The sequence below is a fragment of the Halichoerus grypus genome, chromosome 12 (genome assembly GCF_964656455.1).
Source record: "Halichoerus grypus chromosome 12, mHalGry1.hap1.1, whole genome shotgun sequence".
Taxonomy (NCBI): domain Eukaryota; kingdom Metazoa; phylum Chordata; class Mammalia; order Carnivora; family Phocidae; genus Halichoerus; species Halichoerus grypus.
This window is the reverse complement of record NC_135723.1, coordinates 38,126,332-38,139,656: the sequence shown is the minus strand read 5'-3', so window position 1 is coordinate 38,139,656 and position 13,325 is coordinate 38,126,332. Positions and strand designations below refer to the sequence as shown.

The window sequence follows — 13,325 nt, the reverse complement described above, 5'->3', positions numbered from 1 at the left end:
ACACTGAAAACTGGCACCTGGGTGGCTCAGATGGTTAAGCGTCTGCCTTCGGCTCAGGTCATGATCCCAGGGTCCTGGGATCGAGTCCCACATCGGGCTCCCTGTTGAGCAGGGAGCCTGCTTCTCCCTCTGCCTCTCTCTCTGTCTCTTATGAATAAATAAATAAAATCTTAAAAAAAAAATTAGCTGTTACAAAACTGAAATCATATGATGGGAAATTATGAGTGAGGTAACCCAGTGTGTTACTTTGTTCCTTAAAAACCCAGATGAGTGTACTGAGGAGGGAGCCCTTGTGAGACTTAATGGCTATTTTAGATATTTCAAAAAATGCAGCAAAGATGTGGAAGTATTCTCAAAATTATTTTTCTTCTGTGGATTTCAAGCTCTAAGAATTTTGGATACTATTTGTAGCCTACTGAATTGGAAAGAGCTTTATAAGAGACTGTAAGTACATAACATCAAGTCAAGCAGTTAGAGACCACACTATAGATATGCTTGCATCTCAGGTAGACTCCTCTAAGGGACCCTTCAAATACTCTTTTTGAGTATAAAGGTGTTCTGCCATATTCAGTTATGGACACATAGAACCTTAGCATGTAGTTTAATTCCTTTTTTATACATGTGAAAGTGTAGATCCTGCAGGAATAAAGAGCTTTCCCATGGTCACATGAGTCAAGTTATATGAGATCAGGACTGAAACCCATCATGTCAATCAGTTAGTTTCCTTGCTGTCATAAGATTTTAAATCTTGTTTGTTACTGAATGATATTAGCCAAGTAACACACAAAGAGATTCACACATACATACATGTATAATTTTATTTATGCAGCTTAACTTCATTCACAATGGGGATAGAACCAAGTTCATAAACATTTAATGATATGTTCAGTGACATGAACATTTGGTTGGCATGTGATCTTCATCTGTTTCCTCGGGCACCAAATTTTCTTAGCAGCACCCAGAACCTGGGATGATAGTGATACACATTTTTTAAGGCTGATGAAAATGGTGCAGGAGTCTTTTTATTTATTTTCTTTTTTGGTAGCTGGCATTTGGAAAGATCAGAAGCAAATAGTGACTCTGGCTGTAAGCACAAGTACTTAAAATTGCCCTATAAAACTAGGAAAGAAGAAATAGGCTATGGAAAAATAGCATATTTGCTTCCTCATTACCTTCCCGCATACCAGCAGAGATGGGGTGTGAGGGGCATGCCAGGATATTGTCATCAAATGACACAAGTTTTTTTTAAAAATCAAGAAAAGAATTAATAAAATAAGAAGTAAAGAGAGGGGCGCCTGGGTGGCTCAGTCATTAAGCGTCTGACTTCGGCTCAGGTCATGATCCCGGGGTCCTGGGATCGAGCCCCGCATTGGACTCCCTGCTTGGCGGGAAGCCTGCTTCTCCCTCTCCCACTCTCCCTGTTTGTGTTCCCTCTCTCACTGTGTCTCTCTCTGTCAAATAAATAAATACAAATTAAAAAAAAAAAGTAAAGAGGATATTGCTAAAAAGTATATTGTTTATCACAATTTTCAGGTTTTCTATGTCTTTCCAAATTTTAGGGACTATGCATAAGCCTTCTATCATCAACATTTTCTACAGAATATATTTTACTTTTTATAATTTTTGAAGATATTCCATTAAAAATTTGGAGCTCCAAATTAAATTGTAGTAGTTCATCAATATTGAACCTGATTTGCGGGACCCTTGTCTTCTTTTACATGCACTCTTGAGATAGCAATTCAGTAACTTCCTAAAGATGAGCTTCTTCAGGTGGTGCATCTGCCTTTTCTATGTTAATACATTTTTCTGCTTATCCGAGATGCAATGATGTGGGAAACAAAGGCAGAAGAAAAATTATTAAATTTCCTTACTACCTAGAGCCCACTGACAAGTCCTTGAAACAGGCAGAGTGATATTCCTCTAGGGACTCAGCTGCCTCGATGTTAATACTTTGCTAAGGACAAAAGGCAATCCTAGCCTAAACCACCACCCCACCCCCCCGCCAGGATCCTGTAAGTCTACTTTAATGTATAAAAATTCCTTTGGAAACTTTCTTTATCTCTAAACCTCCCCAGGATACGTATTGGTAATCATCCCCCAAGCATATGGCCCACCGATATACATCTGAAGGGTCTCATGACTAAGGTTTTATTAGACGGTAATAAATGACCTTTTCCTAACAATAGCTAGCCCCCTCAAGGTCCTGGAATCCTTGCTTCTAAAATTCTTTAGAGACTTACGCTATCCCTAACTCTCTCCAAACTTGAAAGTATATAATGGGCTACTCCTCATGACCCCACTGCAGCTATTTCTGCCCACGGGTCCTGTCCCCATGCTTTAATAAAATCACCTTTTTTGCACCAAACACGTCTCAAGAATTCTTTCTTGGCCATCGGCTTTGAACCCTAATGTCTTTCCTACATCATATGGCGCCCAACATGTTTGTGGTTTGGGTCAAGGAAGTGAACTTGTAAAAGCACAAGAATATGGGTTGAGTAGTGAAGGATCTTAATGATATCCAGGGGTGGGGGGGCCACTGCTGATGGAATTCATAACCCCAGTGAACACCAGGCATTGCGGTGAGGATCCTGAGAGTGGATTAGAAAAGTGAATGTCGGCACTATGGGAATGTCCTTCTGCACAGAAAAGGAGTCTAAGAAACCTGAAACTTGCTCCCATTTGTTTTTCCCCAAACCTAGGACATCATAAAAATTCAGGCAGCTTGCTAGATTCAAATACAAATAACAACTCTATGGAAAAAATAACAACTTGTGATAATAATAATTTAAAAAAAAACATTAAAAAATGCTTACTCTTTCAAAAAGAAATACTATAACTTTTCAGTTGAATTTAGAGGATGAGACACCAAATAGACACTTTTATTTAAAATATTTATTTGTTCATTATATTTAAGAAAAAATAAAACAAAATTGGAGACCACAAATTTCAAAAGCAATGCATTTTGAAATGTGGGATGACCCATCAAGAATGGAGGAAACCACAAGGACTTTTAAAATATTGGAATGAAATACTCATGAGGACTACTGAGCTTGCCCAGGAATTCTTTCTTGGTTATAGTGGATATGCTAGATTGGCTCTTAAACATCCATTTCAATCTCCTTCTAATAGGCAGAGGCTGGAAAAAATCCCAGATGTGTTGGAAGTGAGGATTTCAAATGTGACTTAGGTCCTGCCAATCAGATACTCTCAAATGACACTTGCATTCAGAACTGATTTAACTTAAGAGCAAAGCCTAGTGTGTGACACTCATTTTGTGGGTGCTGATTTAGCAAGATTTGCATGACTCTGGGGCCAACAGTGGCAGCAGTGGGCTCTTGGACCCAGATCACAGCTAAGGCAAGAGTGATTCTGGAATCAGAAGTTGGCTCTTGAATTCCCTCCCAGAAGTCATAATTTTCTTGGCAGGCCAGTTCTACTGTGTGGTTCTGGGAGTCATTCCTGGAGGCTCGCCTAGAGCCTGCTTCTATAGCTTTTGTAACAATTTTATAAATACTTTATTCCCTGTATTAGATTATTTTCTAATTTCCTATATTAATTTTTTTTCCTCCTTAAAATAGCTAAAATATTTTCTATTACCTGCAGCTGAACTTCTACATGATAGTAGAATATATCCTTATCCTATGCTTTCAGTGTAGTCCTGCCAGAAGGGCTTAGGAAAGGAAAGGACTAAGGAAACTGAAAATCTAGGCCCTTCCCAAATATAATTGCTCTCTTCCTATTGTGTTCCCTCTAGAATCAGAACAACCGCCACCTCTTTGATCTTTGGCAACTTACTTGACCTCTCTGTGCCTGAGAATAATAATGTCTACCTCACAGAGTTATGAGAATTAAATTATGGAAGTGTGTAAACCACTCAGCATCATTCCTAGTACATAGTAATTTATCAGTAAATGAGATATGTTAGCATTATTACCTCTGTAGAACTTCTGTCATTTGTAATGATCCATACATGAGAAATGGTTTGCATACCCTTGAGGGTAAGAACTAGGTTTCATTCATTCATCTTTCTGTCTCAAGATTCTATCACAAAGCTTGACACTTTGTAGATATTTAATGCTTCCTGATTGACTGTTTCTAAATAGTCTATGAGTTCACAAAGATTCTCAAAGTTCTCAAAGTATCTTATTCTTTTATTTTCTTCTGGGAAATTAGAATATGCCTAACCCTTCATGGAGTCTTACTTGAGAGGGAGAGATAGAAGAGAATAAAAAATCTAAAAGAAGCTTTGTATATTATCCATTTCAGATCCAGCACTTCGTGTATGATGCAAGACCCAAAGTTACTATTCTGTGCTCAAGTTCACAAACCTATAAACCTGCAACCAGTTCCCTAAAGTCCCCCTATTAGGTTTTTCTATGACATTACATTAATGTAATGTAGTTTACATTACTACATGGAGACATGGAGTAATTATAAGTATGTAGGGACTTACCCCTGAAACCAAATAGTTCCTAGTGTTTAGAGGACTTAGGTTTTCTTTTATCATTTTGTGTTCAGTTTCTTTTCTTACTATGAGGCATTTAGCTGTCTTTTCTTGTTGCCATCAATAATCTGATCTCCAGAAACTCTCACCAATTTTCTGATTTTCTTCTAATCTTCAAGGGTTCAGAAAATCAGAGGCTATTATAGCCCAAACAAAAAGTAAATTGACTACGAGTGAGAGCTTATGGGATTTTTCTAGGGACAGATATAAATTTTAGTGGGCAGACCATTTGGTATTGGTTTTGCCCCTTAGGGCTTGTTTTCCCCCTTATTCTTCTGATTTCATTGGAGTTTTGATAATTGACATGACCACACAAATAGCCTTAGGATGTGTTAGACTAAGTATGAACACTGAAACAGCAATTACCCACAAGGTCAAATTCCGATAAATTAATTCTCTATGTAATGTAAAATGCTACAGTCACTTTGAAAAATATTTCAGCAATACCTCAAAAAGTTAAACAAAAATTATCATTTGATTCAGCAATTCCACTCCTAATTATATACCCAAGAGAAATAAAAAACATGTCCACAAAAAAACTTGTACAGGAATGCTCATAGCAGTCATTATTCTTAACCAGCCAAAAGGTGGAAACAACCCAAATGTCCATCAATGATGAACGAGTAAACAAAATGTAGCATATCCATATAATGGAAAATTATTTGACCATAAAAAGGGATAAGTATCAAGACATGTTACAACATGGATAAACCTTGAAAATATCATACTGATAAAAGAAGGCAATCACAAAAGACCAAATATCATATTATTCCTTTATATAAAATGTCCCAAATAGGCAAATTTATAGAGACAGATAGAAGACTATGGTTGGCTAGGACTGTGGGCTGGGGTGGGGGATGTTGTAAGGCAACTGTGAAAGTGATAGCTAAAAAGTACAGAAGTTTCTTTTTGGGTGATGAAAATGTTTTAAAACTGTGGCGATGGTTGCACAATTCTAAATATACTAAGAGCATTGAATTGTATACTTAAAATGGGTGAACTGTATGGTATGTGAATTATATTTCAATAATACCAAAAAAGTCTCCATGTAGCAAAATGACGGTCAACCTCCAGGTGAAATTCCATCCACTTCAAACAATATTTTATTCAACAAACTTAGAGTCAGTTCTTTAAAGTTTATTGTAAAAAGATCCTGAATGTAATAGTATTTTGATGAAAACAAATGTTTTTCTCAAATTGCTTATTCATATAGTAGGGAATTTGGCAAAATATCACCACTCCAAATTATCACCACTGATAAATAGTAAACTTTCACACGAATGCCTTGTGTTCCACGTAATCTTTTTTGTTTCATTACAAAAGACGTCACTGACTGAAATCTCACTTACAGAGTAACACAAACAGGATTTCTTAAATTAAAGGCAGGAAGGTTCAATAGCAGAAAGATGATTAATCAGCACAGAAGAATTCCTAACATCCTGCTAAACTCTAGTGGAGTCAACTTGCTTTCTTTTTCATTGTTACTATAGAGATCAGGGAACCGCAAGCACATGTGGTTTGGGCAGGAAGCTTCTTACATTTCATCAGAAACAAAAGGGCAGAGGGCAGTGGCACTGAGTGGGGGGCAGGACTGCACTGCAGAAGCTGGAGTCACGTTCTTGGTCCTGTCAGGGGTGGCTGGCTGACGCTGGTGACTCATTTGTGACTCACAGGTCTACTTTCCCCGTTTGCTACAAGTTTTCAAATTAGGTCCTGGGAAAAGATAAATCAGCTTATTGACCTGAGATGCTTTTCTGAAACTCTCCACAACAGGATTCTCACCTTCCTGTGTTGTTATTAAAAAATTTTTAAAACAAGACAACAAAATGACATTCCATTATCAGGTAAGTTTAAATAGGGGAGGATGGGGGAAAAATTGTTAATGATACAATCTGAACTGTCTAGAAGCAAATAGTTATATTAAAAATAAATGTATTTTAGCTGCAATCTTTTAGATTGTTTGAAAAAAATATGCCAGAAACTGATAAGAAAATCTCAAAATAATTACCTACACATCCTATTTTTATATAATATTGGATATTTTTCTCCATATGACAAATTATGGCTGAGGGAAACACTATCACAAGAAACTGTATGTGTTTACATACGCATGTGTGTGTATCCAAGTGTGTGTACATGTGTTCATAACTCAGACACACAGTATTTATAAGAATTCAGCTACTACAACAGGGCAGGAGATGAAATTATCAACATTATCAGTAGTCTAAATGTCTCTTGGGTGACAGGTTATTCAGAATTTTAAAAATTAAGATAATTTTTAAAGTAAGAAGTATAGTTTGCTAATAAGCTTCATATTCATGTTGATCTTTTGCAAAAATTCTTTTAAGTGATTATTTAAATGCTCTGCATTGTAATGCACACCATTTTCTAGCCTTCAATCCTTTACACTGGGTGTCAAGCTATTAGACAGGAACATTCTGAGACTCTCCGTCCATGGAAATGTCTAATGGCATTGCACCAATGTCCCATGCAGTGAAGAGAATCCATTTTCAGTTTTAATCCTAAGTATAAAGTAATTTTTGACAAAATGGATTTAAAACACCCCTCTAACTGGTACAGCTCAAAGAATTCTGATCCAATAGGAAGGAGGCAGCCCTGACCCTATATCCCCAGTCCAATTCCTCTCCCCACCTCCAGCCTAGAGTACTGATCCTACAGGAAAAATGCACATGCCAAAGGTTCCACATATATATTTTGTAATTATGTGTAGAACATTTGGGATGTAGAGCAAGAGAGTTGCATTATCACACTGACCCTTCTTGGGTTAGGAAACAAAAACTTAGCACATGCTATAGGCCAGGCTGGTCATATGGACCCAGGTCAGCTCCAATGACCTGTCACTCAAGAGAGGAGTCCATTCAATTAGCTACACCCTGGGAGAGGTGGCCACAGTCAATGGTAAGCTGGTTCAGAAGAACTGACTATCCTTTCTGGTTCAACTGTACATGAAGTTCCTGTTAGAGAATTCTATTTTAGCAAGGGGATTTGGCAATATAGTAGCAAATTCTTATACTGTCTTTAAAAATCCTAAATCAGTGAGAACAGATATGTGGAACTTTTATCTCATTAGAAGTTGTGGCATAGTTTGCTATTATGTATATAATGTAAATGCTAAATGGCTGGGGAGGGAGGCTAAGAATGATCAGACTATACTGTTGAAAGTCTGATATTTCCTAGGAAAATATGCATTTTTCATGTTAAATCCCATATTACTTTATAATATCTAGACTAATTGTATCAAGAAAGCCCTATTTATTTAGGTAAATTCACAAACAACTGAAACAGTTGATTAATCCCAAGGGCTAAGTAGCATAAATAAATCAATTTATGGGCCAACTGGAAATGAGGTTAGGGCAGGAAATATGCACACATTAAAAGTGAACTAATGTAAACTGAAGTGCTTTGAAACATAGCATACTTGCTCAAGGTAAAATATTATTATAATAATTGAAGAATATTATGGGTTTTAACATCATTACTAAGTCTGCATGATTTAATTTTAGATGCTTGCCAGTAAGAACTATGATAAATACCTATTTTCACTATATGCAGGCTTTCCTAAAGATTACGCAAATTTCCTTTGCCATGGGACTTTTTTTTAAGATTTATTTTTTATTTTAGAGAGAGAGAGAGAGAGAGCGCGCATGAGTCGGGGGAGAGGCAGAGGAGAGGGAAAGAGAATCCCAAGTAGACTCTGCACTGAGCATGGAGTCTGATGCAGAACTCGATCTCACAAGCCTGAGGTTCATTACCTGAGCCGAAATCAAGAGTTGGTGCTCAACTAAATGAGCCACCCAGGCGCCCCAGCCATGGGACTTTTCTTAAGTATATGGAGAAACTTACTTTTTTTTTTTTTTTTAAGATTTTATTTATTTGAGAGAGAGAGAGAGAGAGAAACAGCATGAGAGGGGAGAGGGTCAGAGGGAGAAGCAGGCTCCCCGCTGAGCCGGGACCCCGATGCAGGACTCGATCCCGGGACTCCAGGATCATGACCCAAGCTGAAGGCAGTTGCCCAACCAAATGAGCCACCCAGGCACCCCGAGAAACTTATTTTTTGTATCCACTTGAATACAATAAAGATGTCCTAATCAATAAGCCCTGGGTCAATGTCATTGCCCATTAACAACTTTTATAATTCACTGCTTAGGAATCAGCAATTTAAATTCTGCTATTCTGAAAAACTGTGGAGAAGCAAAAATCTTTTTTTTCTCTTCTTTCTTTTCTTTTTTCCTTAGATATATCTGAAACCAGTAACGTCCTTGGACTCATCCTTGGACTCATCCTTGGACTCTGCCCAGAATGTGATAGGACAGTGTGCCAAGGTGCACTGCATCTATTACCTCACTGGAGCCTCATGCAAACTCAGAGGCAGGCAGCAACTCCATTTATAGACGAGAAAGATGAACCCTCCAAATTATCTACCCTGGCTTCAAGTAGGCAGTTCACAACTCTGCACATCTCCAGGTGAATCACCTACTTTCTTCTCTCTGGATTTCTATGTGCTGTAAGTATACTCTTTGCTGGAATATTGTCTTACAGTTTCATGTATGAGAGAGGAGAGGAGGGAAGGGGAGCAGTGGGGAGAAGAAAATTGATAAGAGATGCTCTGGTTTCACGCTTCTGCTTCAAGAATGCTCCCTTATGTACTCCCTGATTTTGTCTTTGACCTTCCTGGAATGGAGGATCTCATTCTTCATGTGTGATTCCTAAAAAAGTGTGATAGGCAGAACAATGGCCTCCAGAGATATTTGTCTTAATTCCCAGAAACTGTAAATATTTTAGCTTACAGGGCAAAGGAGAATTAAGGTGGTAGATAGAATTAAGTTTGCTAATCAGCTGGCCTTAAATAGTGAGATTATCCTGGATTATCCAGGTAGGTCCAATGTAATCAAAAAGGCTCTTAAAGGTGGAGGAGAGAGGCAGAACAGAGTCAGAGAGAGATTTTGAAGCTGGAGGAAGGAGCCAATAGCCAAGGAATGGGGGCAGCCTCTAGAAGCTGGAAAAGGCAAGGAAACGGAATCTTTTCCAGAGTCACCAAAAACAAATTCTGCCCTACCAAATCCTAATTTTAGTCCAGTGACATCTGTGTTGGACTTCCAAAGAACTGTAAAATAATAAGTCTAGATTGTTTTAAGCTACCACATTTGCGTAATATGTTACAGTAGCAATAAGAAAACTAATATGTAGAGCCAATCTAGTGTTCTTTTGGGTCCTGGGGGCAGGTAGAACATCTGTCAACCTCTCCCGACTCTTGCCCACTTGTGTATTTTCTTAGAAATGGGTCACTTAGTTGGACCAAGGGAAAACGAGGACCCATGCTGTGTTTTTCTAGTACAACCCTGAGCTGCTCTGACAATGGAAGACCTACTCATCCTGCAAGGCCAGAAGGTACATTTATGTGAGGATGCTTAGAGGACCCACACTAGCATATAGTTGGATTCCTATCAACTGTGTTTACAAGTAATACCGGGGAAGAAAGATGTGAAAGTTAGAATAATTTTTCCATCCTCAAGAGTAAAAGAGTAAAATTTACATTTGTCATGTAAATATAGGTAGTACCTGTCATGTAAATAAAGGTAATATGGTGTGGCAGGTTTTCAAACTCTGCTTGAACCAGGATAGCATAACTGTTATAGCATAAGCTCTGGAGCCTGAGCCTGACAGATCAGAGATCAAGACCCTGCTCTGCCCACTAGCTGGGTGACATTAGGCATCCATGTAGCCTTGGGAGAGTCAGAGCAGAGAGCTGAAACCCAAAGGCTTCTAGTTACCACCTCACCCATTGAGTCAGGGATACTTACTATAAGAACTTTGTGAGTTACTTTAAAATTTATAATGTACCCATTTGTTATATTGATTTCTTAATGTTAAGTAGTCTCACACTTAAATGTCAGAATACAGGGGTTTTGTCTATAATGGGAAAAAAGAAAGGATGAGGAGGGTGGGTAGAAGGGATGTAAGTGGTTTGACCAGTTCTATATCCAGCTGTGTGAGACGGCCCAGATACCCAAGGAGTAGAGTGGCTGCTAACCTCAGCTGAAGGAGAGAAAAGCAGGCTGAGTTTCTAGGCCTTGACAGTGAACCAAAGCCTGGATGCATCTGAGAGGGAGCTTTGGACCTTTTGGATATCTGAATGGAAAAGTTACTCCTTACAGGCCATATTCTCCTTATGGGCCTATCTTATTTCATCTATTCTTAACAATTTCCTGAACAACTGATCAGTTGGGTATCATTGATATTGGGAATCTGCGAAAACAAGTGAAAAAATAAAAAGACTAGACTAAAGCCTCTTCCGTAAGGGTTCCCTGACTGAAGCTGATTGGGAGGGATAGGTAGTGGGACCATAAGGAAGTTATAGAAAGGGAACAGAAGAGCTGAGGACCCTTGACTCCTGTGGCAGAGATTTTGCTGAAAACTGAAATGAATTGGAGACAACAAAGCACATGAAAATAACTTTCCTGTAATTAAAATTAGGATTTTGTGAAGCCTTGAGTCAGATTCCTTGCATCATTTTTGGGAGGCTAGGAGCTTCATATTCAAAACACTAGGGTCAATTTATACTATTTTACTGAAAAGGGTTTTTAAAAAATTATTCCATGCTTTGAATCCTAGCCTTAGTTTGGCTTGACTGCTTGGAAATTCTCCTGCTTGTTTCAGTCCTGTGGGCAGTATGGATCAGCTCTCAGTGCCCAGGGCTCTGACCCATTGTGATTTTGGTCCTAAAGGGCAAGATCCTGGTCAATGAGAGATCTTCTCTGGACTCATCCCCCTTCCTCAGCAGGATAAAGGGATTCTCAATGATGAGGGGCTAACCCTGCGGGTGGCAGGCAATACTTATGGTTAGAAGGGCAAGACAAGAGCAGCAGATAGGAACTGACAGACATTAATGCAGTTTAATAATTTTTTTTTTACTTACTCTTCAATGGTTTCCTTTCCCATTCTCATGATGACCACTTCACCGATTTATGACTTCTCTTATACCCCCAAACCACACTCACCGTTATCAGGAAACCTAATCTCCCAGCCCATGGGAAAGAGAGAACTCTTGATACTTCCCTTAATTTTCCATTTAAATGTACACCAATCTCCAACCCTCTTTTCTGTCCTCCTTTGGGCTAATATTTCTTCCTCTCTATTGACTCCTCCTCCTCTGCTACGTATGTGCTCAAAATTCTCAAGCCCTACAACCAAACATTCTTTACACAAGTCTGCCTTCTCCTGAGGCCACCAAGCTCACTCTCCTCTCTCCTTCATCAATATAGTTCCTAAAAGGAAAGTATCTTTTTGTTTTCTATTTTCTCACCCCATTTTCATTGCTTACCTCACAGAAATTCAGCCTCTGTCCCTTCCTTTCTAGTGATGCTCTTCCCACAATGGTCACTTCCATCTACCTCCCAATTGTCAGACTGTTTTGCTCATCTCAATTTTCACTGTATTTGATTTTGAAATAATTATTGCCACCATTTTGTCCCTGGCACTATTTTAAGCATTGTCACATATTCCATTCAGTCCTCAACATAACTCTGTGCATTAGGTGTCATATTCCACATTTTATACAGAAGGAAGCAGCTTTGCTTGACACCTTTAACAACTTCCTCTATCTGGACTATCTTCCTCTCTTAGGGAAAGGAATGGACAAAGGTAAAGGAGTGAGGGAATGAGAGCAAAAGCAGTCCCCAAACCAGGTGGAGAATCAGGAAAGAGTAATTTTATGGAAACTAAAAGAGGAAACAACTTCCTCCATCTGGACTGTCTTCCTCTCTTAGTTTCTATAAAACGACTACTTCCTGATTCTCCCCCTGGTTTGGGGACTGCTTTTGCTCTCATTCCCTCACTCCTTTACTTTGGTCCACTCCTCTGCTTCTCCCACTCGGGTACACATTTTTTCTCAGTGATCTAAGTCAATCCTGCGTCCATATCTTTGTGCCATCTCTGTGTTCCTGATCCGTATTTTCAACTGCATAATTAGCACCTCCACATTCATAGTCAAGACACCAAACCTAACTTATCTTCCCAGTCACATTTACAATAAACATTTGTAGAATCTATATCACATTTCAGGTATGGTTTGCTGCCCTGGGGACATTCAGATGAATAAAACACAGTCCTGTCCTTGAGGACCAGGATATGGACTTGTAAATAATTATAGTATAAAATGTAGGTATTATAATAGAAGTATCAGTAATAGATCAAGAAGCAAGAGAAGGGAGCCTGTAGCTGCCTGAATGGCTCATAGAAAGTTTCCCAGAAGAGATGAAAACTTTTCATATGACTTTGAAGGAGATTTCTAGGCAGACAAGGGAAGAAAAAGATATTCAGTGCAAAGGGCCCAGTTTGTGGAAATGCACAGAAGTTCCAGAAAGATTGGCATACCTAAGAAAACTTATGGTTTGCAAGTTTGGATGCTTAGAGATGAGTATTCTATACTGGGGTTGACAGTACTACCATTTATTAAATTATTTACCTGGCCTTTTCCTCCCCCAATAAATACTATTACAATCAGTATTATTGATTCCATTTTCCACAGGACTTCTGATCCTATCATTATCTCCCTTTCTTCCCACGGTTACTGCCCTAGTTAAGGCTCTTAATCCAAATCATTGTGGATGATTTATTGCTTGAGATTTAAGAAAGAACTCTGCCTGCACTGTTACCAAGCCCTTTACCCTGTTCAAAAATAAATATGTTTACAAATCTAGATATCCTATTATACTTATGTAAAATTGTACTGGTTTAAAAACATCACAATAACTTTTCTCAATAAGAAAGCAGTTGAAAGAAAGCCCTACCATATACTTTT

General features: G+C 38.6%; 1 long non-coding RNA gene across 2 annotated transcripts in view; it reads left to right on the top strand.

Annotated features, from left to right (window-relative positions):
• The first annotated feature begins 6,232 nt into the window (after positions 1-6,232).
• LOC118549060 (uncharacterized) overlaps positions 6,233-13,325 on the top strand; it is a 29,329-nt gene continuing 22,236 nt past the window's right edge. Inside the window, exons 1-3 of one of the 2 annotated variants that reach the window (XR_004923879.2) lie at positions 6,233-6,348; positions 8,761-9,029; positions 9,801-9,860. This is a non-coding gene — a long non-coding RNA (uncharacterized LOC118549060). Of the gene's footprint in view, positions 6,349-8,760; positions 9,030-9,800; positions 9,861-13,325 lie in introns of those variants that run through there. The other variant, XR_013442989.1, reaches the window with a different exon arrangement.